This window comes from Diadema setosum, chromosome 18 (assembly GCF_964275005.1).
Source record: "Diadema setosum chromosome 18, eeDiaSeto1, whole genome shotgun sequence".
Lineage (NCBI taxonomy): Eukaryota > Metazoa > Echinodermata > Echinoidea > Diadematoida > Diadematidae > Diadema > Diadema setosum.
The window spans coordinates 25,841,047-25,856,545 of NC_092702.1; the positions used below are offsets into that span (position 1 = coordinate 25,841,047).

The 15,499-nt window shown below is 36.5% G+C and overlaps 1 pseudogene; it reads right to left on the minus strand.

Moving 5' to 3' along the window:
* Positions 1 to 6,227: 6,227 nt before the first annotated feature.
* Positions 6,228 to 6,867, minus strand: LOC140242154 (uncharacterized; annotated as a pseudogene).
* Positions 6,868 to 15,499: the final 8,632 nt, after the last annotated feature.

Sequence of the window (15,499 nt, forward strand, 5' to 3'; positions counted from 1 at the left end):
ACAAAACCTAATGAACATCACATGATAACATTCAAACCACACATAAAGGCCACACAAAGAGGTGAATCATTATAACAAAATTTTCTCAAAGCACAGGTAAATTGAACACATTGCTATACATGAGTGTAGAGACATTTTGCTTTATTTGGTCACACCATTTGAAATAGGAATAAGAAGCAGTCACATACTGTAATTGAAATTATGTATGCAGTGGAAGAACACATCGTGACATGTTATGCTGCACATGTGTCTTATATGGACTCTCACTTTACCTATGTCAACTCTTGATCATGAGGTTAATGTAAGGGAGAAAAATGGGAACAATATGAGGGGTTTTATACTTTTGGATATACTATTTATGTTTCTGAATCAGTTGTGTGTGTGTGTGTGTGTGTGTGTGTATTTGTTCACTGTGCATGGTACAAGTGTGTAAAAGTAACAAGGTATTTGTTGGCACTTAAATGAAATAATGTATTCTGCACCAATCTGATATGCTTGCATGCAAGGCATACAAGAATTAGCTCCAACCTGCATACACAGGCACTACATACGTACACACACACACACACACACAAAAAAAAATTGTGATTTATGAGTCCAAGCTACTCACTTACAAAAACATGAGATTAATTTGAGGGAAAAGAATGAGAACAGTATAAAGGAGTTTTTACTTGTGGATAAAGCTGTTTGTTATGTTTCTGAAGCAGTTGTGTATGTGTGTGTATGTGTGTGTGTCTGTGTGTGTTCACTGGACATGGTACAACTGTAAAGAGTTACAGGGTTTTTGTCGGCACTTAAATGAAATAATGTTTCCAACCTATGGCTGTAATGTTTACATCCCATACAACACATGTAGGCCTATCACAAACTTTATCTCCTTACCTACTCAATACCAATTCTGCATCACTCTGATCAAATTTGCTTGTTTGCGAAGCATGCAAGAGTTCGTTCCAACCTGCATACATAGGCACTAATGTGTAGCAAAAAAAAAAAAATATTGTGATTCATGAGGCTAAGCTAAAAAAATGAACTCAGAATGGAGCAGAATTTGATTGTACAACAAGGTAATGGCCCATCCACAGCCAGACGTGATGTAAGACCAAACCACAAAAGTGAACTTGCTTAAAATATCTAGAACATAGCTCTACTGGGGGCAAAAATCTACGAATTAAGTTGTTGCTGATGTTTAAGGGTTCATTGAAAGTCCCTTAGACATGACTGAGAATTCATTACAAGGCATCACCCCCCCTGTACTCAGATAGGAAAATATCTTTAACAGCATTTTATCATATAAATGGAAAGAGACAGGTATGGAAATGGTGAGAAACAACAAAGTATACTATTTTAATGGTTGATGGTTCATATTTTTTTTTTATTCTGCCTATTGAATATTCCATTACAACATAACTAATTGGAAAAGGAAGATTCAATGTAGGCCTAACAATTGGGTGACGGCGTAAGACTGGATATCTTACTATTTGTATCACATGTATTTTCATCGCAGGCAAGGAAAATACAATTCTAAAATGGAAAGAGGATTATGCTAACATAGAAACAAATTGCAGATATTGTATCTATCTCTTTTCTTCAAATCAAGATAGCATCTGAGGAAAAAGCCATTATCTTGTGTATTAAAGGATTCTCTTGACAAGATTTATATCTAGTGCAAAATATGGAGGCAGTATATGCCATGTATTGTATTAATTTGTTTGATCCTTCATCCTACTTTAGAAACCGTAGATGGTATCTGATTAGGAAATTGCCGTTATTTGATAAAACGCTCCATATAACATTGGCTAAATGTGTGCAAATTATTGGAGTGATCGAGCATGTAATTACCAAAATACAGGACAAAGTACTCTTAACCCTTGACCTTTGACACTACCTCGCACAGCCAAGATGGTATCTGAGTCAGAAGTTGTTGTTTTATGGAATGATATGTAGAGCCAGTGCAGATACGTATAGCCTTCTTTTGTAAAACTATCAACTTTTGCAAGTGGGAAGAATATGTACTCCCCCAGATAGAATTACAATATGTCAAATGTGATAAAACATGAGAATTATATAAGATGAATAATATAGACTTTGGCAATTCATATTTCAACCGGTTTAAAATTCCAACAAAACAAGACACTTTTGGCAAACAGAATTAATATGTTCCTTCCAACTTAAAGTGTTAGTCAATGTGACACCAAGAAAATTTACAGAATCATAAAACATTAAAGGGACTGTACAGTACTGGTTGAGGTACGGATTCACGTTTTGAACATTCTTAAGTGAGATAATGAAAAGCCTCTTATGAAATATGAAAGAGCATGTAATTTTAAGAAGGATTTAATGTTTATTTGATGAAAATTGGTTTTTAAATGGCTGAGATATCCAAAAAAGTGCTAATAATAAAAGGCGACATGCCCCAACTTTATTAGGGTATCTTTGTTTCACCTTGTTGTTGGATATCTGAGCCATTTCAAAACCGATTTTCATCGAATAAACTTTTGATACCCCTTAGAACTGCATGCTCTTTGACATCTCATAGAGTAGTTTCTGACTATCTCGCAAAACGTTAAAAGCTAAATCTTCACCTCGACCAGAACTGTACACACCCTTTAAAGAATCTGAATCTATTTTGACAGACAGATTGCCAATTTCCTTTTGTACACCTTTCCTTTTAAAACGGATACACTGTGTCTTGCTAATATTCAAAAATAATTCATTTGTTTTAAACCATGAAGATATCTGAGCCAAACTTCTATTCAAGTTACAAATCAACACATTGATATCTTTATGAGATGCAAGGACTGCAGAATCATAAGCGTATAAAATAAAACGACAATCAGAACAAACATTTACAATATCATTAATATACAATAAAAACAATAATGGCCCAAGAATTGAGCCCTGGGGTACTCCTGTGATAATGATTTTTTGTGTGGATGTACAAGAATTAAATACAGTGTATTGTTTCCGATCTAACAGATATGATTTAAACCAGTCAAAAAAAAAAACCACCTCGTATTCCATAATTTTGCAACAAAATATAATGTGAAAGAGAATCAAAAGCTTTTGATAAATCCATAAAAACTGCAATGACCTCATTCCCCGAATTAGACTCATCCAGGATTCGATCATGAACTTCAATAATGGCAAGGTCCGTAGAATGATTGTGACGAAAACCATACTGGCTGTCATACAATGTACAACACATTATGTTCAATTAAAAATAAATATAATCTATCAAACACCAATCTCTCTAAAATTTTAGAAAAACAGGGTAAAATTGATATTGGGCGATAATTATTGCACAAACTTGGATCACCTTTTTTAAAAACTGGAACGGTCTTGGCAAGTTTCATTTCAGATGGTATACAATGTAATACCAGTACTGAGTGAGGAATTAAAAATATGATGTAAAGGTTGAACTACACTTATATACGGCAATACATGTTCGAAAACAGTTGGGCTGATGTCATCATATCCACTGCTCTTCCCGTTCTTCAACAGTTTACCAGTTCTGATTATTTCTTCCTTTGTCACTGGCTTAAAAAATAAAGAATGAGACAGTGGTTCTTGCAGATATCCATAAAAATCATCAGTTCTTCCACTGTCAATCTCACTATTAACTTTAGATCCAGTATGAATAAAAAAAATCATTAAAACGTTCACAAATTACATCAGAATCTCTACAATGTTTACCATCAAATGTGATACTAGTACCTTCACTATGCACATTATTTTTCTTACCGAGTATAGAATTTATATGAAACCACATCTTTTTTGAATTATTTTTTACTGAGTCAAATTTAATAAAATAATAATTCCTTTTTACTCTTCGCAAACAAACTGTAACATGATTATGTAATTTCTTGTATTTTTCATATCTATATTCTTGGTATTGAAGATATCCTCTATAAACTTTGTTTTTCTTATTGATGATCTTTAAAATACGAGAGGTTACCCATGGTTTCCTACTCTTCTTACATTTCTACACATGCTTAATAATTTTCGGAAAGTGTGTGTTATATAAACCTGTAAATATTGCACAAAATACATTATACGCTGCATCAGCATCATCTTCCTTATACAGGTACACATCTGACCAATCTGTTGTTTTCAACCCTTCTATTACCTCACCGATACTTGCCCTCATTACATTCCTGTAACAAAAGGATACCTGCTCAACATTATCATCACAGACAGCTTCATTAGATAAATAGAATACAGGAAAATGATCTGATACAGTTTAACTCGCATAAGTCGATCTTCTCGGGACTGAGCAAAACACGTCGACTTAGGCGAGTTTCGACTTGTGCGTAAGTCGAAATAAAATCGACTTACAGTTACACCACGCAAACACGTGTATAATGTACATGTATGTTGTCTACTTTGGAGCTGAGAGCTGGAACGGTGTGCCCGATATTTGCCCTTCAGCAAGACGCTTTATCCACTTTGAATATTACCTTTATTCATTTCCAAAATTAAAAGCAAACATCTGACATTTATTCTAGCATCTTATGGAGCCGATTGTTACCGCTGCTCATTTCCAAAACTGAAGGCAAACATCCCGCTTATTTTTGTTGTTGTTGGCACGGCGTGCGTTTTTGGTGACCCCGGTCGCATATTAACCATTCGCGAAATCGTGATACGATTCGCGAAAAGACTCCGCTAAGTATATAAGGCATAGATCGCTACACTCGGCAGAGGCGATGCGTCGTCCTTTAACCTGGTCTGGGTAACGGAAACCAAAATCTCGCGTGAGTTCTAGCGTTACTATCGTTAATGTCAACGAAACATCGTTAATTTGCGCTTGGGATCGTTACTCATCGTTACTACAAACGTTAATTTTCCAGATCGTTAGTTTGGGTTAATAACGATTCAGGTGAAACCGCTTGTGTATATGAAACGTTAATGTTTTTAACGCAAAGTTTCTTTTGGTATACAGTATACTGTATGTAAACAAAAACTGGCGTCTCATGATTTTGACAGTGATTTATTACACAATAAAAAAATCTTATTCGACTTAGGCACAGTGAATTCAATGGTTTTTCCGTGAAAGTGTACTTGGAATTTCATCGACTTAGGCGAATATTCGACTTGTGAATGAATTAATACACGTAAGTCAATGGGAAAAAATCGGGACTTTTTAAAATCTTCGACTTGCGCGATTATTCGACATATGCAACGTCGACTTAGGCGAGTTTAACTGTATTTCAGTCAATAAAATACCACACAGATTACAGTATCGCACATCATTTGTATAGATGTTGTCGATAAGAGTGGCCGATAATGAATTCACCCTTGTGGGTTTGTCTATAGTTGAGCAAAACCCAGATGAAACAACTGTACTAACAAAATCAAATACCTGTGCATTGTCTTGTTTTTTCATCAAATCAATATTATGTACACATATCTCCCATAAGGTACACTTTTTTACTCTTCCAATCCTCAGTGTTCAACAAGTTATCAAAGAAAGATGTAAATGCAGACACTGATGATTTGGGCTGTCGATACACAACTCCTACAATTATATTATTACTGAATTTTCGTTCAATTTCTACAATCAGATAATGAACACCGTCACATCCCTCATACATGTAATTATTCTTTAACATAAAATTCAAGCTTCCATGTATAAACAAACCAACTCCACCACCACGTCCACTGGGTCGATCCACATGGACAAATTTGTAGCCATCAATCACAAATGGTAAAGTCAAAGATGAATTTATCCATGTCTCTGATATCCCAATCACTGAGAACGAAAATTGGATACTTGAGATATAACTGTGAATTTGATCAAAATTTCGGGACAAACTCCTTGCATTAAAATGTAACATACTAAAATTATCTGTTAACATTAATTGCTAAACTGTTACATCAAACTCGTTACCCAGATAATACTTGACTACACTTGAGTGAGTTTCTTCATTTTCAACAACATTTTCATTTTGTTCACTACAGAAATTGGAAGATGTAGTTGATTCTTCCTGAAAAACAGATGTTAAAGGAGAAACCGTCACATCATCATGCACTATTAATGGAGTATCTGTATGCAAAGTATCTGAGGTTCCGTTGTCTTCGACCACTTGAGTAATCAAATTATTACAAGGCTCAAACATTTGGGGGAAAAAAAGAAAAATGAAAAGAAGTGCAAAAGTTATACAGAAAATCAGAGATATACAAGTGTGTACATATAATTCAATAAGAAAAAAAAAATATAGAAAATTCAACAAAATACCCAATATTTGAGTGCCTATTTGGGATCAATGTAGGCCCATGTCAAAGCTTTTCCACGTCACATTTACTACAGATGGTCTTCTTTATTGTCTTTCTGTTTGTTGCTGGCAACAAAGTTTGACGGCTGGGATGTCGCGATGTCGTTGCGGGGGGCAACACGATGCGATCTGTCAAGATCATTGAGAGTAATGGGCACATCGAGCTGGTCGGAACAGAGCTGGCGGATGAGTTGGTCTGTGTCTTCTAGTCTGCTCTCTTTGACACCATGGAACTTCAGGGAGTTGCGGCGGGAATATTGCTCTGCTTCATTCATCGTCAGTTTGAGATTGTTGACAGCTGTTGCTTGATCATCAAGACGGTGGTGAGATGTTTTATTACAGCATCTTTTGCTTTGAGGGATGCTTCCAGGTCAAAGATGCAGCCATCATGTTGATCGGACTTCTCCTTGAGACTGGTGCACTTTTGCTCAACTACTACTAGGTCAAGACGCTGGACAAACTTTGTCATTTGTTTATTCATGGCTTTCTCAACAGCTTCTTCGATGGCTTTAAGGAAATCAGGACTCTGGATATACTCTCCAAAAGCCTGAATGATTGCTTCAGTACTTGTGGCTTTCCCTTTGCGGGTTTCCATATTGGGGTATCAGGTGCGACAGACAGTGTGACAGTAGTACTGGAATCTGGAGTGATGACTACAGTTGTATTTCCGTGCTATACTCAGTGATGAACAGAAATGGCAAGGTCAGGCATACTGACTGCAGAGAAGCAGCCAGTGGACTGTAGCTGTAATCCACATTTGCACTCTGAGACTATGATTGTAGAGCATAAGTCAATTCATCTTCACTTCGAGGTAGGTCTAGACGTCTAATACTCTTATATACCGTCACGTGAAGAACACTTGTGATAGTCATTTGGTGATAATCACGGGAGGTTTTGAGTTCTGAGAAGATGAGGCTTAACTTCAGATGTCACGTGAGATACTCAGTAGTCTACAAGCAGTACATTGTGTAGCTAGGCGACTGAAGTACAGTTGTACGTACAACTTGCTTGCACATAGCATTCAGCACCGCTACAGATACACGTATGCACAGTACACAGTTCAGTAGCCGTTGGAGATGTATAACTAACACTCGGTATCAGTTTATTCAAGCACACTGTGCATTGACATTGATTAAGTTCAGGGTTTCCACGGATATAAGGCTGAGAGACACAGGTCACTGTAGCAAGAGGTCCTGTGGTATATGCAATATCAGAAAAAACTTACAGTAGATCGTTATTGTCACTGCAATTTCTGCATGAAGAACTGGTGGTCCATGACACGAAGATGAATGTGTGGGACTATAGCGCGAAAGACTGTTGTTTGCAGCGGTGTTTGCAGCAGGGACAGAACCACAAAATTCATGTTCAGCAGGTCCAGATGCATGAAATCACAGATAAATCAGTTGCATTATGTCTTTAGCTCTCAGAATGCGAGGCAGAGGCACAGCGATGGCATGTCCATCCGTGTGATTTCTTGTGATTTTCTGGCATACATAGGCATACATAGGCATACATAGGCACACATACGGTTAATATGGTGAAATATGGTGAAATTCACCGAAAAGGGTACGTGAGCATAGTACGCTACTGCTCGATAAAGACAATCTGTCCTCCGTAGACAGACGGAAGGTACCAGTACCCATTGCTGTGTGGATATTCTTAACCACTGTCTCTATGGAAAATTGGGTGAGGTACCTCACCCTTCTCGATTGCGTCTAATTCACGGCCCTAGGTCGGCAAATTTAAGCTTGCACAGTTAAATCAACTATTCAAGAATAGACTTCACACACCACATTAATGAATAATCCAACATTTCGGTCGAATTTTCAACGTAAAACACACATCAACCAGCCTGTTGTATCGTCACGTTCAAACTTGTTTGAATGTAAAAAAGCTGTCAGAAATTTGGTTTACAACGACGTGTGATCTGTGCGCGATGCTCCACACAGGAGCCGGGATCATTGACTTCGGTCTGTATACGGAGGGGATCCGTGAAGCCAGACGTAGTATTCACCAAGATACAGGATGAAACATTTATGACCTTTGACCCTAATTTACATACCCAAGACGGTGTCCGATCAAGTAGTTGTTTTTTACCGAAATAATGTGCGTGACATGAACTAAACATGTGCAAAATATGGGGGCGATAGGGGCTGGGTTTTTTTAGTTATTGCAAAGAAAGTTGCAGAAAGGAAGAAATATCTCAATACATCGAAGATAAGCTTTAATTTCAGCCAAGTTTTTGGACGTGATCCCGACATCGTATGAAAAAACGAAGGGCACATTCACGATAGCCCAAAGTCTCAGCTACAACATATTAAAATTTGGGAGAAATTCACCGAAGTATAAGTGAGCTAGTGCTCGATAAAGATAGTCATATCAATTTTCATTTTCAGAAAAACTGCACTCCCATAGAGATAACACGTAAACTGGTCAAATTTGACAAGGTTACTTTCAATCCATTTTTACTAGGCGATGACGTCATCCAATCAAAATGTTGTTTTTACATTAATGAAAGAAAATTTCATAAGCTACAACATACTGAAATCTGGGTGTAAATTGGCAAAGGATAAGTGAGATACGCTCGAGTAAACTTGAAATTTGATGACGTCATTTTGAAAATTTACTTTTTTTCCTTTATTAAGAAATTTGATATCTTTTAATCATTTTGCCAGCATCGCCAACCCATGAAATACCATGTACAACTCATCAGCTTTCAGAATATGTAAAGAAAATTGGAAGTCACCGTCCATCCTGACGAGTAAAATCGGATTTAAAATTGGCGTTTTTTTGGCATCGTTGCACTGTATATCGCCCTTGACGCGCGCGCGTAATTTCAACTTTGACAGGCCCGTATGACGTCATATTGAGTCGGATTGACATGGAACTTGGTAGAAATATTCCTTGACATTTCAGGCATCCGATAAAAGTAAAAAAACGGGAAATTTTCATTGAATATGAGCTGTGCGTGCGTATATGTGCGCGCGCGTACGCGTCCGTCCAATTTTTTCAATTTTTCAAAAAATGCTCCAAATGGTCTGAAACGTGTGCAAAAAAAATTTGAGCTCGATCTGAGCATACAAATATTTTAACGCGCGCGTACGCGCGCGTTTTGAGATAAAGATGAATTTTGAGAATACGAGTAGAATACGTTTGACTTGAAATATATGTGACGTAAATTTCATTGAAAAATTCCATTCCATTAATGAGATATGATTGAGAATGTGTTTTGATATAATGACGTCATAGTGACGTCACGGTCGACTGATCACTTTGATTTTAGTTCGATTGCCTTCTTTGGGAGACGATACATATATGGTATAAATTTGAAATTGATAGGAAGAGGACTTTCTGAGCTAATCGATGCACAACTTTTGGGGAGAAATAACAAAGAACTAGAGATTGTAATTTGTCATCACTGACAAATTAAGGTGATCCGATTTCTTTTTAATCAATGATTCAAGTCCTGATCGCAATAGGCATGGCCATGCAGGTTTCATCTGTGTTCAGAGACATTGGCCGTGTGATGTTTGGATTCTCATTTAGAAAAGGGAGTCATATCTGCCATCTTTGGTACCAGATCTGTATACACTATAACGAAGATACAGCAACAAGTACATATGACCTTTGACCCCACTTTGCACAACCTAGATGGCATCTGAGCAAAAAGTGGTTACTTTGTGAAATGATTCTTGTAACATTATCTTTGCGTGTGCAAAATATGGGAAAGATAAGACATGTATTCACCAAGATACAGGATGAAACATTTGTGACCTTTGACCCTAATTTACATACCCAAGATGGCGTCTGATCAAGTAGTTGTTATTTTATGAAATAATGTTCGTGACATGAACTAAATATGTGTAAAATATGGTGGTGATAGGGTATGTTTTTCTTGAGTTATTGCACATAAAGTTGCAAAAAGAAAGAAATATTTCAATACATCGAAGATAAACTTTAATTTCAAGTAAGTTTTTTGACGTGATCCCGACATCGTATGAAAAAACGAAGGGCACATTCACGATAGCCCAAAGTCTCAGCTACAACATATCAAAATCTTGGAGAAATTCACCGAAGCATAAGTGAGCTAGTGCTCGATAAAGACGATCATGTCAATTTTCACATCTAGAAAAATTCCCTCCCATAGAGATAACACGTCATAACGAAGAAATAGAAAGAAGTACATATGACCTTTTGACACCACTTTGCACAGACAAGATGGCATCTGAGCAAAGAGTGGTTATTTTGTGAAATGATTCTTGTAACATGATCTTTGCGTGTGCAAAATATGGGAAAGATAGGACATGTATTCACCAAGATACAGGATAAAATATTTATGACCTTTGACCCTAATTTACATACCCAAGATGGCGTCTGATCAAGTAGTTGTTATTTTATAAAATAATGTTCGTTACATGAACTAAACATGTGCAAAATATGGTGGTGATAAGGTATGTTTTTCTTGAGTTATTGCACATAAAGTTGTAAAAAGAAAGAAATATTACAATACATCGAAGATAAGCTTTAATTTCAACCAAGTTTTTCCACGTGATCCCGACAACTTATGAAAAAACGAATAGCACACTTACGATAGCCCTACGTCTCAGCTACAACATATTAAAATCTTAGAGAAATTCACCGAAGCATAAGTGAGCTAGTGCTCGATAAAGATAGTCATGTCCATTTTCATTTCCATAAAAATTGCACTCCCATAGAGATTACACGTAAACTGGTCAAATTTGACAAGGTTACCTTCAATCCATTTTTTCGAGGTGATGTCGTCATCTAATCAAAATTATGTAATTACATTTATGAAAGAGCATTTCATAAGCTACAACATATTGAAATTTAGGTGAAAATTGGCAAAGGATAAGTGAGATACGCTCGAGCAAACTTGAAATTTGATGACGTCATTTTGAAAATTTACTTTTTTTACTTTATTAAGAAATTTGATATCTTTTAATCATTTTGTCAGCATAGCCAACCCATGAAATGACATGTACAACTCATCAGCTTTCAGAATATGTAAAGAAAATGGGGGGTCACCGTCCATCCTGACGAGTAAAATCCAATTTAAAATTGGCGGTTTTTTGGCATAGTTGCACTGTGTATCCCCATTGACGCACGCGCGGAATTTTGAATTTGACGGGCCCGTATGACGTCATATTGAATTGGATCGACTTGAAACTTGGTATAAATATTCCTTGACATTTTGGACATCCGATCCGTGTGGAAAAATGGAAAATTTCTATTTCATATTAGCTGTGCGTGTGAATATGTGCGCGCGCGTACGCGTCCGTCCGATTTTTTCAATTTTTCAAAAAATGCTCCAAATGGTCTGAAACGTGTGCAAAAAAAATTTGAGCTCGATTTGAGCATACAAATTTTTCAACGCGCGCGTACGCGCGCGTTTTGAAATAAAAATGAATTTTGAGAATATGAGTAGAATTTGCTTGACTTGAAATATATGTGACGTAAATTTCATTGAAATATTCCATTCCATTAATGAGATATGCATGAAAATGTGTTTTCATATAATGACGTCATAGTGACGTCACGGTCGACTGATCACTGTGATTTTACTTGCGCTGTCGTCTTTGCGACATGACACATATATGGTATAAGTTTGACATTGAGAGGCAATGCACTTTCTGAGCTTACCTCTGCACAACTTTTGAGGAGAAATAAAGAAAGAAACAAAGAAAGAAGAACTAGAGATTGTAATTTGTCATCACTGACAAATTAAGGTGATCCGATCTTTTTTTTAATCAATGATTCGAGTCCTGAGACTGCAAAGTCTCAGCTACAACATATTAAAATCTGAGAGAAATTCACCGAAGCATAAGTAAGATAGTGCTCGATAAAGAGAGTCATGTCAATTTTCACATCTAAAAAATTCGCTCCCATAGAGATAACACGTCATAGCAAAGATAGAAAAAGAAGTACATATGACCTTTGACCCCACTTTGCACAGACAAGATGGCATCTGAGCAAAAAGTGGTTATTTTATGAAATGATTCCTGTAACATAGTCTTTACGTGTGCAAAATATGGGAAAGATAGGACATGTATTCACCAAGATACAGGATGAAACATTTATGACCTTTGACCCTAATTTACATACCCAAGATGGCGTCTGATCAAGTAGTTGTAATTTTATGAAATAATTTTCGTGACATGAACTAAACATGTGCAAAATATGAAGGTGATAGGGGCTGTTTTTCTTGAGTTATTGCAAAAAAAATGCAAAAAGAAAGAAATATTGCAATACATCGAAGATAAACTTCAATTTCAACCAAGTTTTTTCACGTGATCCCGACAACGTATGAAAAAACAAAGGGCACACTTACGATAGCCCTACATCTCAGCTACACCATGATAAAATCTTAGAGAAATTCACCGAAGCATAAGTGAGCTAGTGCTCGATAAAGATAGTCATGTCAATTTTCATTTCCATAAAAATTGCACTCCCATAGAGATTACACGTAAACTGGTCAAATTTGACAAGGTTACCTTCAATCCATTTTTTCGAGGTAATGTCGTCATCAAATCAAAATTGTTTAAATACATTTATGAAAGAACATTAAATAAGCTACAACATATTGAAATTTGGGTGAAAATTGGCAAAGGATTAGTGAGATACGCTCGAGTAAACTTGAAATTTGATGACGTCATTTTGAAAATTTACTTTTTTTACTTTATTAAGAAATTTGTTATGTTTTACTCATTTTATCAGCATAGCCAGTCCATGAAATGACATGTACAACTCATCACCTTTCAGAATATGTAAAGAAAATGGGGGGTTACCGTCCATCCTGACGAGTAAAATCCGATTTAAAATTGGCGGTTTTTTGGCATAGTTGCACTGTGTATCCCCATTGACGCACGCGCGGAATTTTGAATTTGACGGGCCCGTATGACGTCATATTGAGTCGGATCGACTTGAAACTTGGTAGAAATATTCCTTGACATTTCGGACATCCGATCCGTGTGAAAAAATTGAAAATTTCTATTTCATATTAGCTGTGCGTGCGTATATGTGCGCGCGCGTACGCGTCCGTCCGATTTTTTCAATTTTTCAAAAAATGCTCCAAATGGTCTGAAACGTGTGCAAAAAAAATTTGAGCTGGATTTGAGCATACAAATATTTTAACGCGCGCGTACGCGCGCGTTTTGAAATAAAAATAAATTTTGAGGATATGATTAAAATGCGCTTGGCTTGAAATATATGTGACGTAAATTTCATTGAAATATACAATTCCATTAATGAGATATGCATGAAAATGTGTTTTCATATAATGACGTCATAGTGACGTCACGGTCGACTGATCACAATGATACATTAGATTTGTCGTCTTTGGGACATGATGCATACATGGTATAAGTTTGAACTTCATAGGCATAGCACTTTCTGAGTTAACCTCTGCACAAATTTTGGGGAGAAATAAAGAAAAACTAGAGATTGTAATTTGTCATCACTGACAAATTAAGGTGATCCGATTTTTTTTTTTTATCAATGATTCGAGTCCTGATCGCAATAGGCATGACCATACAGGTTTCAGCTGTGTTTAGAGACATTGGCCGTGTGATGTTTGGATTCTCATTTAGAAAAGGGAATCATGTCTGCCATCTTTGGTACTATTCTGTATACACTAGATAACGAAGATACAGCAACAAATACATATGACCTTTGACCCACCTTTACACTCCCAAGATGGCATCTGAGGAAAAAGTGGTTATTTTGTGAAATGATTCTCGCGACATCGTCTATACGTGTGCAAAATATGGGAAAGATAGGGCAGGCATTCACCAAGATACAAGACGAAACATTTATGACATTTGACCCTAATTTACATACCCAAGATGGTGTCCGATCAAGTAGTTGTAATTTTATGAAATAATGTACGTGACATGAACTAAATACGTGCAAAATATGGAGGTGATAGGGGCTGTTTTTCTTGAGTTATTGCAAAGAAAGTTGCAGAAAGAAAGAAATATCTGAATACATCGAAGATAAGCTTTAATTTCAACCAAGATTTTTCACGTGATTCCGACATCGTATGAAAAAACAAAGGGTATAATGATAGCGCAAAGTCTCAGCTACAACATATTAAAATCTGGGAGAAATTCACTAAAGGGTAAGTGAGCTAGTTGTCGATAAAGACAATCATGTCAATTTTCACATCTAGAAAAATTCCCTCCCATAGAGATAACACGTCATAACGAAGATACAGGAAGAAGTACATATGACCTTTGACCCCATTTTGCACAGACAAGATGGCCTCTGAGCCAAAAATGGTAATCTTGTGAAATGATTCTTGTAACATGGTCTTTACGTGTGCAAAATATGGGAAAGATAGGACATGTATTCACGAAGATACAGGATGAAACATTTATGACCTTTGACCCTAATTTACATACCCAAGATGGTGTCTGATCAAGTAGTTGTTGTTTTGTGAAATAATGTACGTGACATGAACTAAACATGTGCAAAATATGGTGGTGATAGGAGCTTTTTTTCTTGAGTTATTGCAAAGAGAGTTACAGAAAGAAAGAAATATTTCAATACATCGAAGATAAGCTTGAATTTCAACCAAGTTTTTGGAAGTGATGCCGACTCCGTATGAAAAAACAAAGGGCACACTTACGATAGCCCAAAGTCTCAGCTACAACATACTAAAATATGGGAGAAATTCACCGAAGCATAAGTGAGCTAGTGCTCGATAAAGATAGTCATGTCAGTTTTCATTTCCAGAAAAACTGCACTCCCATAGAGATAACACGTAAACTGGCCAAATTTGACAAAATTACTTTCAATCCATTTTTACAAGGTGATACCATCATCCAATTAAAATATTGTTATTACAACTTTGAAAGTACATTTAATAAGCTACAACATACTGAAATCTGGGGGCAAATCGGCAAAGGATAAGGGAGATACGCTCGAGTGAACTTGAAATTTGATGACGTCATTTTCAAATTTTAGTTTTTTTAATTCATTGTGAAATTTGATACCTTTTAATCATTTTGCCAGCATCGGCAACCCATGAGATGACATATACAACTCATGAGCTTTCAGAATACGTAAAGAAAATGGGGGGTCATCGTCCATCCCGACGAGTAAAATCAGATTTAAAATTGGCGGTTTTTTGGCATAGTTGAACTGTATATCGGCATTGACGCGCGCGCGGAATTTCAACTTTGACGGGCCCGTATGACGTCATATTG